We start from the raw sequence: 17,122 nt of genomic DNA on the forward strand, positions 1-17,122 counted from the left end.
AATTTTTAGATCTTTAGTGCCTACTAGTGGGGACCTGTTGCAAGTGCGCCATAGTCATTTCAATTCATTTTTTTCACCTCCTTCGGTGTAGGTCAAATGGTTTTGTTTTAAGGTCAGAGAATAGAACAGATCTTTGCGGTCATTAGTGCTTATGAAAGCATCAGGTTCTGTGATTTGTATTATGCATTATCTCCTTAATGTTACCGTATCACAGAAGCTGCAAAGTACTCTCGAAAGTCTTTCACGCTCACGGGAGGAATAAACAACTTTTTCTTCCTAGGGGTAAGACTTTTTTTTTTTTTTCCTTTGGACTACGAACTCGAGCAGAAAAGGGAAATTTTCTCATTAAAGTTACATCCCCGCAGTTAGTTCAATTACTTGATATATGCAGAAGATGTTGTAAATTTAAAGATTTAAATAGCTTACAAAGATGCCAGAGGCTTCATCAGTTAATTTCCTTAATTTATGGATTTTTAGCTGAGCTTTTGAAATAAAAAAGAGAATCGGAAGTAGGTCAACCCTGATGATCAGCATCCCAGACGGGAAAAGTTGTTTTCTTGTGGGCTTCTAACAGAACAGGTAGAGCAGGTACGTAATAAAGGTGATATTATCATCAATATGAATAATCAAACTATAAAATACAGCAAAGACTGGAAATGGGTGGAATAGTTCACCTGAACGCTCACATTGTGGCTGCATTTCTCGTCAAGAATTCTCTTTGAGTTCTGCAGATAAAACTCGTTACGAGAATTCCACACTAATGATAAAAAGAAGTTAGTGTCATGAAAGCAATTGATTAATATAAGCGGGTCGGGGCAAAATATCCTTCTGATAAAAAAAAGAAAAAACTTTATGGCATATCATAATTTTCATCAGGTATGAGATCAAAACAACATAAAAGTGCTATTCGTACACAGACGAGACACACAAACATTGGCGTTAAAGACACGAAGAGGCACTAATTAAAATGCAGAGTCATCTTTCTCTATTTTAGATTAACAAAGTAGGACCCTTCCAAAAATGAATCAATACAATCAGAACGGGCTAGTCGATAAGACAAGGGAGTATGAGAAGTAGAGAATAAAAAAAAATGAAATGCCCAATATATGTTAAATAAGATTAAATAATTCCTTAACTGTATGTTAAAAATGGCTGCCTTGACATTTTTTTAACCTTCAGTGGAACCATTTGTTTATTGTTACGGCCGCTGCCGTGGTGGTGTGCTAGAACCAAGTTGCAAGTAAGGTTCAAGGTGAAGGAGGACACATTGAATGAATGGACACAACAATGGAGCCACAGAGATTGAGATCACTAGAGATGTTCTTGAAGGCAGGCCGCTGGCTGTTGACTCTCCTACATCGTGCAGACTGAGCTCTATGCTTTAATGGCCAAGTACATGCCTTCCAGCGACGTTATAATACAGATTAAGGAACGACGCACACATAAAAATATATTTAAAAAATGTATTAGGCTCCTTAAAAATCACCTATCTGAGCAAACAAATATGGGTATTCTGTTCCACTATAAAGCCCACCACTTCTTCACAGTAACCCAATATTGGTGGGTCCTACATGAATTCCAAGGTGGGAGACAAATTAAATAGTGCTGGTTAAATAAGCTATAGTGTATTTTAATAATCTGTTGTAAGATTGGCACTATTTATTTACACAATATATCCATATGGTGGAACTGAATCCCCATATTTGTTTGCTGAGATAGGAGATTTTAAGTAACAAAGTAGGACCCTTCCGAAAATAAATCAGTACATCACAACGGGGTAGTCAATAAGATAAGGGAGTATGGCAAGTAGAGAATAAAAAAAACTAAATGAGCAATATTTGTTGATGTATAGTTTTTTGGAAATATTTATTTTTATGTGTGCACCGTTCCATAATCTGTTTTATGTATAAGTTTTGGACACTACGGTAGCACCATTCCTGCAAAATGCTTGTTCTGGGTGTGCCCCCAATTCCCTTTTGTCTTTCCATTGAAGTTATGTCATTTAGGTCGGCCATTTTGAACTGATTAGTTGATACATTGCGTCCAGTGCAGCCAAGGTTCATGGACACATTTTTTTAACTTGCTCAACACTGTACATGTAACCTCATTTAAAATATTGCATTGCCACACAATTGTGTTTCGGCTGCACACACTCTCCTCACACATCGCAAAATGCCACCAACCAGCTTTAGTGTTACACTATAAAACGGCATAAAGTGCTTATTACACAACTTTCATAAAGCGACACTTTTAGTGCAAATAAATATTAGAACATTGATACTGCTAATTGCTAAACAATTCATTCTGAAGTTTGTCATGTTCTGTAAAATAAACAAAACAACCATATCCATAGTGTATACTGAGCGTCCCAATTAGCGCATTGACTTTTACCAGAGCCTTGCAGGGAGTGGGGTTAACTCCCGATTTTTTTCTGTGTATATGCAGCAATACAAAAGGAGAACCAATGGGTCCCCAATAGTATTACACCGTTCGGTTACTTTATTTAAAGATAAACATGAAATAAAACCAATGTGAGCTGACCACAGCTGTGACCCCCAAACATCACTTGTATAGTAATAAAGAAACAGACATCCGTACGGGCGGATCCAAGGATAGACCACGTGATTGGGATTATCAGGAACACTCGAAAGATAGAAGATTGGCAGAAAGAGATGTTATAAATGACCAGCCTTACTCTTATTTTATAAAGTCTGTAATATCCATATATACCCTCCGTTAGAGCATGTGGCATCCTGCTATCATACCATACCCTGCATTGGTACATTTATAGTTACCTTTTATTTATTTTTTTGCAAACAAAGTTGAATTAGCAAAAATCCTTTAAATGCAAAAAATAAATGAATACAAATCTAAGGGCGGTATTTTAAAATTGTAAACAGTGTATATCGAGTATAGGTCCTTTGAAATTGTTGCCTATTAAGCAGATGTTCCCTCTCATGATAATCCCTTAATTAAACAGGTCGATATTTATTCAGTGTGTTTTAAATGTTATTTTCAGTTGCACCGTTGTGTTCATTATTTGTGGGTTTAAATGCTACATTTTAAATGGAAATGGCACAAATTAGAAAATTTTATTTTGATCACAAATGTCTGCTCCATTTTGAAGTGGTTATAGATAAGTATTGATCAATTACAATACTTCATTGTACCTATTCATCATATATCTGTTTACATATCAACCCCTGAAAATTCAGGCTATTTATCTACAGCACCATAAATTGTGGGTTTAAGAATGGCACTCTCTGTGTCACTGTGTACAACGTGACTACCATAAAGCTTTATACCAATGTTAATTCTCTCCTCCAATCAGCAGGGACTGTGAAGGGTTAGCGAACGTGCACTGTTTGCTTTCAATAAGCCATCTGAACACCTCACCAAGATTTTTATTCAGTTACCCAACATGCCTTCTGATGCTGCAGAACGAGCAATCTGCAGCCTTATCTAGGCTAAATATGTGACTGTACTCCTGCTAGATACAGATCTGACTGATACACCAATACACTGGATAACAACATCTTATTACAACTCCCACACGAGTCAGTGTGGGTTACAGATCAAGCTGTTCTGGTGTAACATTCTAAAAGTAAAGCAGTCTCCATTCAAACCAAAGGACTGTTTCTGCTGATTGTTCCACCTTTAGAATGTTGCACCAGTCTTGCTCTTTATACATAACCCCCCAAGTCATTCATCACTGTATTCAGTGCTTATTAAATGACAGAATCACAGTGTATTATATGGCTGTTCCACTCAAAATCTCTGTTGTGTTGGCTCCTGACAGTTTTTAATCTAGATGTGCAATATTTAATAAATCAGGAACTATTTTTGTCTCTGGAATATTGTGCCTCGCGAATCACTCACTCTGATTTCTTTCACTCTTTTTGCCTGAAGAGTCTGTGATCGCATAGCAATGAGACCAGAATCACTTGTGTAGTGTTAGGTGTGAAAACTGAGCAGATCATCTATTTATGTTCCTCTCCGATTAAGCCTTCTTGTAAACTGAACACGAACGACAGAAATGAACTGTCTAATTCCAGGGCTTTGGCTTTCCGTACCTTACCTGAGCACCAGGATATTCTGAAACCGCTCAAACGGTCAGGACAACCTCTAGAGTAGATGCCAGCTTTGGACAAACATTGAGAATAAAGTAACCCGTCGGTATAGGGTAGGAACCAAAAGGTTTATAAAGGCATACACCCAGAACACAATAAATGATTGATATTCCGTGTAACGGTCCTAGAGTAGCCAGACCAATGTTAGACAAAGAGATTAAATAACCAAGGGCCATGATGGGAGTAAACTGGACAAATAGTAAACTAGCCAAGGTCAAAGGAGCACAGAGGTCTGGAGAAAGTTTTAAAAAGCCAATAATCAAATACCCGAATAGGAATACACAAGAACTCACTATTGGGCTAACTAGAACCACAGCAGGGCAACAGAGAGTAGGAGAAGTGAGTATAAATAAGAAGGACTTCATTTCTATTGGCCAACCTCATCCGATAATTCCATATAATTTGTGGGTTATACAAAACCCTATTAGACTGCTTAGTAATGTCATAAGATCGCGCCTCATTCGGCTTGGCAAATGCCTCATTGGGACCCGACTTCGGTCAAACGTAAAACCGCATGATGCGAGAGCGTGCAACGTCACATTGAATACCGGGGGGAGGATGACTAAATACTTCGGGTACACTATAATGTGCAACATTTTGAAATCCATTTGTTTACTGGCCCAACTCACTGCTTCGAATATATTCCCCCCAATTTGAGATACTATGACTTGATATTACTGTAATATTAAATGTTCCCCACTTTTAAAGAGGCCACATGAGCCATGTCCCATTACACAAACAAAGGGTTGTTTAGTTAGTATTTATTGCAAAAGGCAGCATTTACATTAAAATGCCCGCAGGGATAAGCCATATACACCACAACAACTACATTAAGCTGCTGTAGTTTTGGTGACTATAGTGTCCCTTTAAATATGTATACATAGGAAAAAGACAGGTTAGAAGACTACACACTATGCATTATTTCGCAAACAAACTTTGTCTCACTGTATGGTTCATAGGCCTATCACATACCCCAACGTCAAACAATTCTGCTGATGGGGTAGAATGTGATTTTTTTAAAATTAATATTGCACTATGCCATTTAGAGACACTACAAAGAATAAGGGCCTTCTATTTTGTTGAAATATACTATATATCTAATACTAGAAATGAGTTTTAATGCTGCTGTACATTACGTTTTTATGTTAGCTATAGGTTCTTTTAGACTGCGGGAGAAATACAATAAATGAATGTGTATAACGAACCATTCTCAGCTGTCTGTTCACAAAACAATGTAAATCACAGTTTATTGTGAAATCACAGACAGATTCCAATTTGAATAAAACTGATATTTCTGAAGCTCTGCTTTGGTGTTGAGGAGAGGGTGTCTGTCCAGCCCCGAATATCTACATTAAAACACCCAATCTCATTTAAATGGATTGCAGAAAAAAAACTCCTAACAATGACATATAGGAAAAAAATATACATATATTGTTTTTGCATATATACATACAAATGGGCAACACCAGAGGTATAGCCTGTATCCATTTTCAGGCGCTGTGTTTTAAATGTAAATATATATAGCTATATGAAAGATGTGCACAGACCCCTAATTTCAAATACCAGAGCACTTCCTTAGTATTGATGTTCATTATTTAACATTTTCTTCAACCAGATGAAAGTTCCACAATTTGCAAGGTAAGTGTCAAGGACGGGTATATAAAAGGATTTTTTATTTATTCACAACTGCAAGACTAATTGCTTAACTTTGCCTCAAGGCCTAGAGATTGGTTTTAATATGTTACTTCAAAAGTATTCATAGGAGTACAGAGATAGTAAGTGTTATTGTTTAAGAGAGGGGGAAAAAAAATCTCAATATGATATTTTTGACCCTGAAATGAAATTCTGTTTTATGGAGTGATGTGAAAATGTTTATCAGGGCTATATTACTTTTTATCCAACTATACATTGAAGGTGAAATACATGTTTTGTTCTATTAAGGGAAAACGTGGATGTAGTGTTTTATAAAAGCATGTCGATTTCCTAGAGTCCATGTTATCCTAACGCAGCCGTGAGTAACCTTGTGTGTTTTTGGTAGGTTTTGTTATAATAAATGTGTTTTGTGATAGGTAGTACATATCCAATATAAAACTAATGCAAAAAATAGGACATAGTCTTCTATAGATAGATAAGGTTATATCCAAAATAAATTCTTAAATATAATTATTATATATACATATTATCTATATGTACCTTAATAAGCCTATCAACTTCACGTTCTGTCTGAAGAGCACTCATCGATTATTTTAACTGTTCCGTTGAGTGTATCCATATTTCTTGCCCAGCCAAAAGGTATTTAACAAAACGTGTAACTTTTTTTTTTAAATCAACCCATTTCCCCCCTCTTTTTAAATACAAACTCTTCATTGCTAGAGGGATTGTCTCACTTGAAAACTATCCTTTGAAACAGAAAAAAAATTTTAAAAAAAAAACAACACTTGCCCCTTTATTCAACTCTTACTGAATTTTTGTAGCAAGTCGCTTTTGTAGCAGAGAAGCTGCCATCTTGGATAGTAATGAACCCATTGTCGAAATGGCCTAAGCAGGGAAGCATTGCTTAACAGCTGTAACAAACACAGGGTGTCCTCGATTGGCCTTCAGCAAAATAGATGCTGCCCAAAACCTTAAAAAAAAGATATATATATATGTTACTGGATCATTTCCAATCCCGTTACCAGTTACGACGGATTTTATACTCTCAAAAACTTTGAAAACAACCAAGTTAATGCCCTAAAATTAAGTATTTTCCTCTAAAACGGCTCTGTACAGATAGTCTATAACTTCCTGCGGTGACTACATTTACATGTCGGAGATCTCGACTGCTGTGATTTTAGTCAACTCAAATATGTCACTTGGTTTAGGAGACATTGAACTGAAATGTTCCTGTGCAGCCAGGTTCAGTGTCTTCATATTGTTAGCCGTAATTATAAATTTCTCTGGCGCAAAGTCAAGGACTTATACTTATTAAACCTTTTATATCCTCAATTTTCTCTAAATAGCTCTACGCTGTCAGTTTTCATTCAGGTTTTTTTAAGCTCTATTTAAGAACATTACACATGTTCAATTTGATAGGAACAAAACGCGGAAATGTGTGTTTCCAAACAATTCCCTTCGAATTCCTGCTGTGAATTGTACTTGTTTGAGCAGACAGCAAGCAGGCTGAATACTTTCACATAAACACAGTTTTGTGTGTGTGTGGGGGGTGGGGGGGGGGGGAGGGGGGGTCCTCTCTCAAAGATCACAAAAAAAAAACTATGTGTTTTAATTGAAGATTAAACCGTTACATTTTCCTTCCTGTACTGTGTTTATATATAAAACTGTGATGGCTAAACCTCGGAGCTGCAAATATGCATCAACTACATTTCACATGATGCTCAGACAGTCTAAAAGCAGATAAAGCATCATGGGAAATTTAATCTGCACGCATCTTCAGCGCCAAGATGTGCCGTTACTGTTAGAACAAATAATAGGAAAGTTGTACTTACCACCAAATCACGCCAAGCTGTACGGAATTTCACACTTTATCCATTTAGTGGCGGTGAGCTTTGTAACACGGTGATCAACGATTTGGTACTCAAATGGTTACGTCCTTCCTCCCCCGCTCTAAATTAGAATGCATTATTTCATTAGCCAGATTGGTTATGGGGGAAAACATAAAAAAGGAAAGAAGCTTACTCTCTAAATTGTTAAACATCACCCGTGCCGCAGACGTATACGAAGACACATTGAAGCATTTAGAAAACTCATTACAAAGTTGCAAATCAACAATTCTAAGTTTTTTGGTTTTTTTTGTTGTTTTAGGCAGTGCCGCTACTGTGACAGATAATCAGGATTAGAGTCTGGTTCTGTTACTAAACAAGCAGACTTGGACCAAAGTCCATTCACTTGTAGAGTGAGATTTTCACTCTAGTCCTGTTTTCAATGTATAATCGGTGTTAACACAAGGAGAACAATATCACGCACACAAGCAGTATTGCCATTATTGGAAACACACACAGTGAGCTAGCTTAAAGGCGGACTCCAGGATGATTTTGAACCATTATTTTTTTTTTTTATGCAAAAATAATCAATAAAAATAAATACAATTTACATTCCAGAATTTGCTGCAAAACCACAGTCTTAGCAACTTGCGCAGTGATCTCTTAGCAAACCAGGAAGTTACTCAGCCACTCATGATACTCTCTTAGCTTTCTATAGCACTGCTAAGCCTCTCCTATAAGCAGTGCATCAAAGAAGGCCAAAAAAGGTGGGTTTATGGACCATTCTAATTAAACTAAACTAGCTGTAACATAACCTACAGATTGCACTAAATGCATTGATGCCTGGTGTGGTACCATAGATCCTTTATATTGGAATAATCTAGCCAAGACTAATAAATCCTTAAATCTAGCTTCACATATCTCATATTACCTGGGAGCAAAAGGGGTTTCCATTTGCTGAACCTATGGAGAAAAACGGTGTCACCTGAACATCAAACATGTTAGAACTATCTGTGGAGAACAAAAAGACGCACATCACATGCATCTGAAGCCTCGCTTTAATATATTTGGAAAGGATTTTTAATTAAATTGATATTTTTGGATAAACGATTTAAATGATTTAGTAGTTTGAAAAATATTTTCATATATTGATTTTTGTTTTATATTTTAATATTTTGAAAACAAATACTTGAAAAGTTAATCCAAGATTTTTAAATCGAGGCCCAGGTTAGGCTCAGTGTGGGCATATCTGACACAGTGTGTGATCAATGTGACAACGAGGTGACAAAAGAGAAATTTAACATTTTGTCTCTAGAGCGAGGGTACTGATTTATCTACTCCATCCTGACACTGAGTATGTTCTATATGTTCTCGATTTTTGCATTACCTGTCCGCAATGTCCTATGACTGCAGATATCCATGTAACCATGGTCTGTGATGATCAGCTTACAACAGGAATATGTTCTTAGCAGGAAACTTGCCAATATAAAGTCACCTAAACCTTAACCCAGATTGTGTCTGATCACACAGGATTAAAGAAAATCAAAAGACAGACTGCACAGGGTGCATTGTCATTCTGTATATTTATAGTGTTCTATCTCAATAAGTAATGATGCTCTATGTTATGGCTGAGAGTGATGGGTATGTGTCCCTTTATAAAGGGAGATTTAAGGTAAAGATAGGTAGTGATCTGGGGCAAAATAAGGAACGTTCACCGTAGAGACCAACATCTATCCCTCTATTTAGCACCTTACCCCTAAAATAGCACCTGTTTTGTCTTGGTAAATCCCTACTACAATGTTATATTTACAGTTTTTTACACAATCTTTATTTTGACATTTATTTTCCAATGAAACAGAACAGTCAGACATAATGTCGAAGAGGTAAAATACGGGACAAAAATATACATGAACCATTGAAAGTACCAACCAAATACCACAGGCAAACTAGGAACACTAAAGAGCAACAGAGCGTCAAGGGGTGTCTCCATGTAAGACAAAAAAAAAAAAAATATGTGGGCGGCGAGAGGGGGAGGGGGAAGATGGATTGGGTAAAGAGGACAAAAAGGAAAGAGGGGAGGGGGGCTGCTTTGCACCCCCATTCTACCATAATGTTGTAGTCTTATTGTACTTTATAGTTTTTTTATGGTTATATTACTGTACCTATATCGACCAATATATATACACTGTCTATGTTGGCTTCCACAAGCAATCAGGACCCCGGAGGTCTCTTGATCAGATGTCATAAGAGGAGGTAGGTTGGTGCCGACCTTGATTAATATATGAAATTCAGAGATATATGAACGAAGGCCCAATAACTTGCAGCAGAAGTCATATTAAAGGCAGAACCTGTGCATTCGAAGTCCAATTCCTTCCTACTTATTACAGAGGTCTCCAAGACCCTTTTAGGTACGGTATTACCTATTGATTTTCTGTTCTATTTGCAATTTACAGAAATAGTGAAAAAGAAATAACTGTGACAATTCCTTCTGATTCTCGAAGAAACCTCATCAACCTTTTTCCCTTCTTGAAGGAAAGCTAAATAAGGAAAATCATGCAAGACCCCTGCTCTGCTCTCGGTTATTAATTGAATTTGCTCTGGTATTGAAGTTAGCCTGGGGCTAGGACATTGGAGGAGGTACCCCCACTTTAAGTGAAAGGGCTTGTGTGGTTCTGAGCCACGTTGCTATAATTAGATTTTAGAACGTTGGTGTTCTATCACAAGACGCTGACTACTCCGAGACCCCCCGATGTAATATACGGTCATTAAATAATCAACAGAACTATTTCAAGATGGTTTTCTGACTTGTAGTCCATAACAAATTCATCATAGAGAAGTCTACCTCATTTCAGGTCATATGCAGCTACAAACTGGAGACTGTGGGATTATTCCGAGCCTGTCCAAATATGTATCCAGACCTAAAATGAGGCCCCAGTGATATTTTCAGATTACTTTGGTTCTAGTCAATATGATGCAGCTTTTTCAGTACACGTTTATCAGATGATCTTCACAAAAAACCTGATTCATTGTTATCACAAAATAATGGTTGTGTCCAATCATCTGTTACCTTGATACAACCCTCGCTTTAGCATACTTTACAGTAATTACTGCATATTTTGTGGTTGATTAAAACGTGCTTTTTTTCCCATGTGGGCATTTTTCTATGTGGGCATTTAGGACAATGGGCTTTTATTCTGTGGGCAATTTTCATATGCGCTTATTTCTGATCACCCAACTGTCCAGTGCATTATCCCCATTATAAATGTACTGTCGTTCCAACTATACTTGCTACAATGATACCGTATATAGATTGTTCCATACAGAAATCTTGAGAATTGAAGCTCACCCTCTAATGGGTTGGATCGAACCGCACTATTTATGGAGATAACCCAAAATCAGTGTCCATCCTTGACATTGTACCTTCAAAACATAGGTGTAGCGGAATGAACCTTGGACTGTTACCCTTATTCCTGCTATGCGCTGTCCGTATCTTGTTCCCCCTGTTATTTACTATGTTTCGTGGTCATAGTCCCTGGATCATCTTGTTATTTCCCCTGTTCGTTTGGCCGTTCGGTAAAATAGCAGCCATCTCACATATTAACTACGTCTTGTTCGACAACCGAACAATTTATCGAACGCCAGACCAGCCAATTGTGGAGTGTGCCGCTAGCTAACCCCAGTAACCTCTGTTCACACCTCCACCAACCGCCCTAACCTGAACATTCCAAGAGGTTGGCTGGGTGGTCACAGTTCGTATGTGCGAACCCGTGGCGGCGGCCATCTTTAGCCACGAACAGAGACAGCAGTGTTTGGTCGTCGACTGCATAGAACCAAAATGGGACACTCGACGGCGCAAACACCGCTGGCACTTCCACCCCAGTTATGTTCGGGGGGATTTAGACTAACAGAGTGGCGTTCGGGAGGAGCAAACTCCCGAACAAGATACACAGAAGAAAGTCTTCACGAGCAAGTTTATGCCTTGTGTTTCGCATATTTGATACTCCCGAAAGAGACCGAACGCACAACCTAATTTCATGGAACCTTTTTGGGCAGGCAGCTCGTGTGCGGTCGGTCTAAACTATACCCCTTGGAAGAGCCGACACTCGTCGAAACGCGTGTCGGGACGTCAATAACAGAGGGTGGAGGGGTTTGACAGGGGACTATAATGTTGCAGCCATTACCCTTTTCCCGGTCTAGCCACCCTGCTTTATTATTTTAACTGTTACTTAGACATGTAGCCACTATGATATTTCGGCTACATTTCTTTCAATAGAGGGGAAGGGGAGTTTACTGCCATGGTGGTACTGGGTGATGGGAGTTGGGGGATATAGTATCTGACTGGTTTCTCCTGCATACTTATACTATTTATATCTTTACCGAGGAAATCTCCGTACCATAGGTGCTACTACCCGACAGGGGTAACACCGGTTAATTAAAATCTCCCCTTTTTTGTTCTCCTTACTACTTATCTATTACTGATTTATTTATAGGGTTTTTTTTTGTTGTTTTTTTAAACCTATCTTAATTAAAAGTTATATTTTAATTTATTTCTATTAGATAACATAGGATTGCTTCAATAGTTCAAGAGCTGGAAGGGTTATTACTTAGACTCATCCACTCCCTATCTAGCTTTCTTGCACTTTCCTTTTTTTCAGTTATACCCCGGTGGCGTTCAGCTGCGTTCGTGGGATCTGAGCGCTTTTCGGAAATATTGTGCGCTCAGACCCAGTCTATCCGGGATATAGAACTTAAGGGGGTATCTTGTGGGGAACTGTATGTTTTGGGGTGATTATGATTGTACATGTCCTGGACCTGAGAATTAATGTAATTATGTTGTGTATTTTGTTTCAGTCTACTCTCAGGTCCAGTGGGGAATGCCCCTGGAATGTGTGTTTGGAAAACCCTTGCATGGGGATTCTCTTAAAAGGCAGTGTGTGGCTCCATTAAAATCAGTAATGCCCCCAGAGCTGAGTGTCGTCCAGTTGGTGGGGAGGAGGTGGGAGATTCCTGGAGTAGGTCATTGTGTGTGGCTCTTGTGTACATGATAAGTTTGGTTGTGGCTCTCATGCATATGATAAGATTTATAACTTACACCAGGGACGTTTTAGCTGCGAGGCAAACAAGGCATTTGCCTTGGGCGACATTTTCCAGGGGACGGCAAAAAACCAAATGCCCAGGGCAAATGCCTTGTTAGCCTTGCGGCTAACAGACATGCCAGACTGGCTGATGGGCGGGCGGCTGGCGAGGGAGCACTTCCTCTGAGCACTCTGCTCAGCTCCCTCACGCGCTGCCCGCAGAGTGAGGCTGGGAGACGGAATATGACGTCATCTTCTGGCTCCCAGCCTCACTCTGCAGGCGGCGCGCAAGGCAGCTGAGCAGAGTGCTCAGAGGAAGTGCTCCCTCGCCAGCCGCCCGCCCGCGCACAACAGCGCACAACAGCCTGCACGCCCGGCCAGCAGCCACTGGACCACCAGGGAGGAAGAGACCCCCCCCCCCAGCATTCCCAAAGTTAAGAAGACTGGGGGGTGTTTCAATTAATTTAGAAAAATGTGTTAATGTGAGTGAGTGTATGTCTGTTAGTGAACAAAATGTAAATGTAATATGGACTGACAGTGAGAAATAAATATACCCAATGGGATGAAATAACAGTAGGGCTGCGTCACATACAAGGGAGCGACTTATTAAATGAAACCGAAAAGATATAACTGGTATGTGAGCGCTCCAATTAATTATGCAGATCTACATAAAAATCAAGATGAAAATATCAATAAACTTAAAAATGACCAATCTCGCCGAGAAGTAGACCTAAATAGGTCAAACAGGGAAAGGCGCTCCCTAGTGCATAGCTATACATATGTACAGTGAATTGTAAAACGTAACCTTTAATGGTGGCTGTTGTAAAAAAAACCTTGTGGAGAGTTTAGGAAAAAAGAAAACGAAAATAATAATAAACTTAAAATAGGAGGATAGATGTCTGGATGGGGATAAATATCCTAAGGGTGTTGCCCACAGGATGTAAAGCTCAGTACAGCTACAGATCCCCGCAACCTGTATATTCTGTCTCACAGAGGCAATCCTTCAAGGGATTGCATAATGTAAAAAATGGAGAGATTAAACCAATCCTATAGTCACTATGTATAGTCCCAGTGTGGTGCTTGCTTGCAACAGCGAAAATATATACACATGGGAAATCCTGTAACAAGAAAATAGTGACAGAGGCGGTTTTGTCCACTAAGTAGTCAAAAACTGGTCAAAGTTTAGCAAATCGATAGATACACTTGTTACGATCTGTGTACTATCTACTGCATTACTATTGCTGGAGGACGGAGGCACAAAAAGTGGGAGGAGAAAACTTCAGATCTAGTGGTCAGTTCCACACATAGTTAAGCCAGCGTGGAAAATGACGAGATCTGACAAAAAATAAAACAAACAACCCCTTCACCCACGATTCCCCTGTCCCCTTGTTCAAATCATATTGAGATCCAATGCCCAGAAACACTGACTAAATAGTCTTCCAGAGAGACTATACAGGTCGGTTGCCAGACTTAAACTACCCTCCTACTGCTACCTAACACGTGTTTCGGCGCTGCAAAACGCGCCTTCGTCTGAGGCTAAACAGTGGGTCAAAGCACCGGGAGCTCCTTAAATAGCCCACTAAACTTGGTTTATGCTGGGGATGTGAGCGCAGCGTTCGCGCCAAAACTGGTCGAATAACTATAAGCCCCGCCCCTAGTGACAATTCCAATTCTGATTGGATGTCTGGATCGTGCGTCTGTTAACCATGTACTCGCTGAAATCATCTGGCCGTTGGGCTAGACACAGCAAAATCCAGACGAGTACTTGCAGGATATGTAGAAATCCCCATCGAACATAAAGACAGAGAACCACCTTATGAAACTTATAAAACCATTAAACTGGGACATAGTCACGATAGTACCTGGTCCTGTATTGAGTTCTAATTGGTAGTGAATGGATTTAAGTTGAAACAGTCTCTAAATGGGGGTGATCCTTTCTCCAAAGTGACCAAGGTCATTACATATAGAGATGTGGATCAATATCTAAATGCTTGTGAAGCATAGGAACCAACTCTTGAGTTTTTTTATATAAATATGATTACAATATCAGAAAAATAAAGAATTCACAAAAGGAGGATGGGGCATAATAGTTCATATTTCAAGAGGCTTGATGGTTGCACACACAATAAGTTAATATTTATTTAATGGAGTGCCCACAAATTCGGCATCATGCTGACAATATAGCATTAGCCCTACGGTAAGGGGGCTACTATCGTATGCCAGTAGGTGGGTGTTACTCCTTCAGTTTAACCCAGCAAATGTATGTGGGGTTTGGAGATTTACCCGAGCTTTGACTGAGAATAAGTGAATTAAAAAATACAATAATATATACAGTCTGAGTGAATAATGTGTACATATATAAAAGTGATTACAAAAATATGTTTTCCGGGTGCTATTGTTTATCAATAAAGGGGGTAAACGTAAACCCCTCATTTAATCCATTGGGGGCCAACGATTTGAACTTGTAGATCCAATAACACTCTCTTTTGAGGAGAGTGTGGTCCAGGTCACCTCCTCTGCGACCTAGGGTCACCTTTTCTATCCCTGCGAACCTAACACCTCCTGGATCCCCGTAGTGTTGATTTCTTATATGTCTCGCTACAGGGGTGTCCCTCTGGTTCCTAACTGAGTGTATATGCTCCATGATACGTCTTTTGAAGGGGCGAATCGTTTTGCCCACGTATCTGAGCCCACACGTACATGTCAGGAGGTATATTAGGCCCTTGGTACTGCAGTTAAAAAACTGCTTGATATTACAGACCACTTGGTCACATGAGTCTGTAAGGTGCTTGGAGTCCTTCTGTATGTACTGACACGCCACGCACTTGCCACACTTGTATGTACCTTGCACAGATAGCCAGTTGTGGCAGGGTTTTGTGGACGAAAAATTACTGGGTACCAATGATTCCTTTAAATTTTTGCCTCTACGTGCTGTGAGGGATACATACGGGGTCACCGTCCCCTTGAGGTGGGGGTCTTGGGATAGAAGTGGACAGAATCTACTCATTATCTTCTTCGCTTGATCCCAACCTGAGTCAAAGTTCACAATACACCGGGTAGGTGCTTGTTCTGTGGGGGTTGGTTTATCCTTGAGGAGTTCCAATCTATCGCTGTGTAACGCTCTTTGATAGGCTTGTTTTAAACAGCGATTAGGATATCCTCTCTCTTTAAATCTTGTCTTGAGTGACTTAGCTTGGGTGATAAAGTCCTCTTCACTCGAGCAGTTCCTCCTCAAACGGAGGTATTGTCCAATAGGGATGCCTCTCTTAAGAGTAGTCGGGTGATGGCTTTCCCACCTCAACATTGTATTAGTGGAGGTGGGTTTCCTGAATAAAGTTGTCTTTATGGTCTGTTCAGGGGAGATACTGAACGTACAGTCAAGGAAATTGATGGATGACCCCCCTATTTCCATCGTAAACTTTAAATTCAGGTCGTTCAGGTTCAGACTCTCTACAAAGGACGTGAAGCATTCCCTTGTGCCCGTCCAGACCACCAAGACATCATCTATAAACCTTTTCCACATAAAGATGTGCTCAGTGTATTTGATATTACTAACGGAGAAGACCACATTCTCCTCCCACCAGCCCAGGTGCAGGTTAGCGTACGATGGCGCACAAGATGTACCCATGGCTGTACCCTGCACCTGGTGGTAGTATTGGCCATCAAACAAAAAGAAGTTGTGGGTCAGGACAAATTGTAATAAGTCCAATACAAAGGAAGTGTGTTGTTGGTGTACAGGCCCTCGTGTTTCTAAATAGTGTTTGATGTGTCTCAACCCAAGAGAGTGTGGAATGGACGAGTACAATGCCTCTACGTCAAGGCTACACAGGATGGCATCTCTTGGTAGGTTGGTGGAGGCTAAGCATTTCAAAGTGTCCTTCGTGTCCCTCAGGTAGGAGGGAAGTTTTTCTACAAAGGGGCGAAGGATCTTATCTAAGTAGATACTAGCCTTACAGGTTATATTATTAGATAAAATAGAAATTGTACATACGTTTAGTAGAAATACTGGCCAGCGGAGTAACTTAAAAAAAAGGAGAAACAAAGATACAAATAATGGTACAGTATGTATGAACGATATAATTCCACAAGAACAAATGGGTTATATTCACACTCACACTTTGAGGAGCTATATCAGCTCGGTGTTGAGAGCTTGGACGGAATAATCCCCGTCTATGGATTTCTTGAGGTTCCAGATCGTTGGTGAGTTTATAGGTGTAAGTATTCGTTATATGAAAAACAAGAGTAAAATACGCCACATGGTCTAGTACGTAAATATAAAATATTGTAGTAAGAGTAGATGATCCTACTTACATATACTAGAGCAACGACCTGCTCTAGTTTGGAGAATTTCAGGTGGAATAATCCCCACCTCGGGATATAGTGGACCCAGGTATAGCAGCAGCTATACCTGGGTCCACTATATCCCGAGGTGGGGATT

The sequence above is a fragment of the Pelobates fuscus genome, chromosome 12, assembly GCF_036172605.1.
Source record: "Pelobates fuscus isolate aPelFus1 chromosome 12, aPelFus1.pri, whole genome shotgun sequence".
NCBI classification, from domain to species: Eukaryota; Metazoa; Chordata; class Amphibia; order Anura; family Pelobatidae; genus Pelobates; species Pelobates fuscus.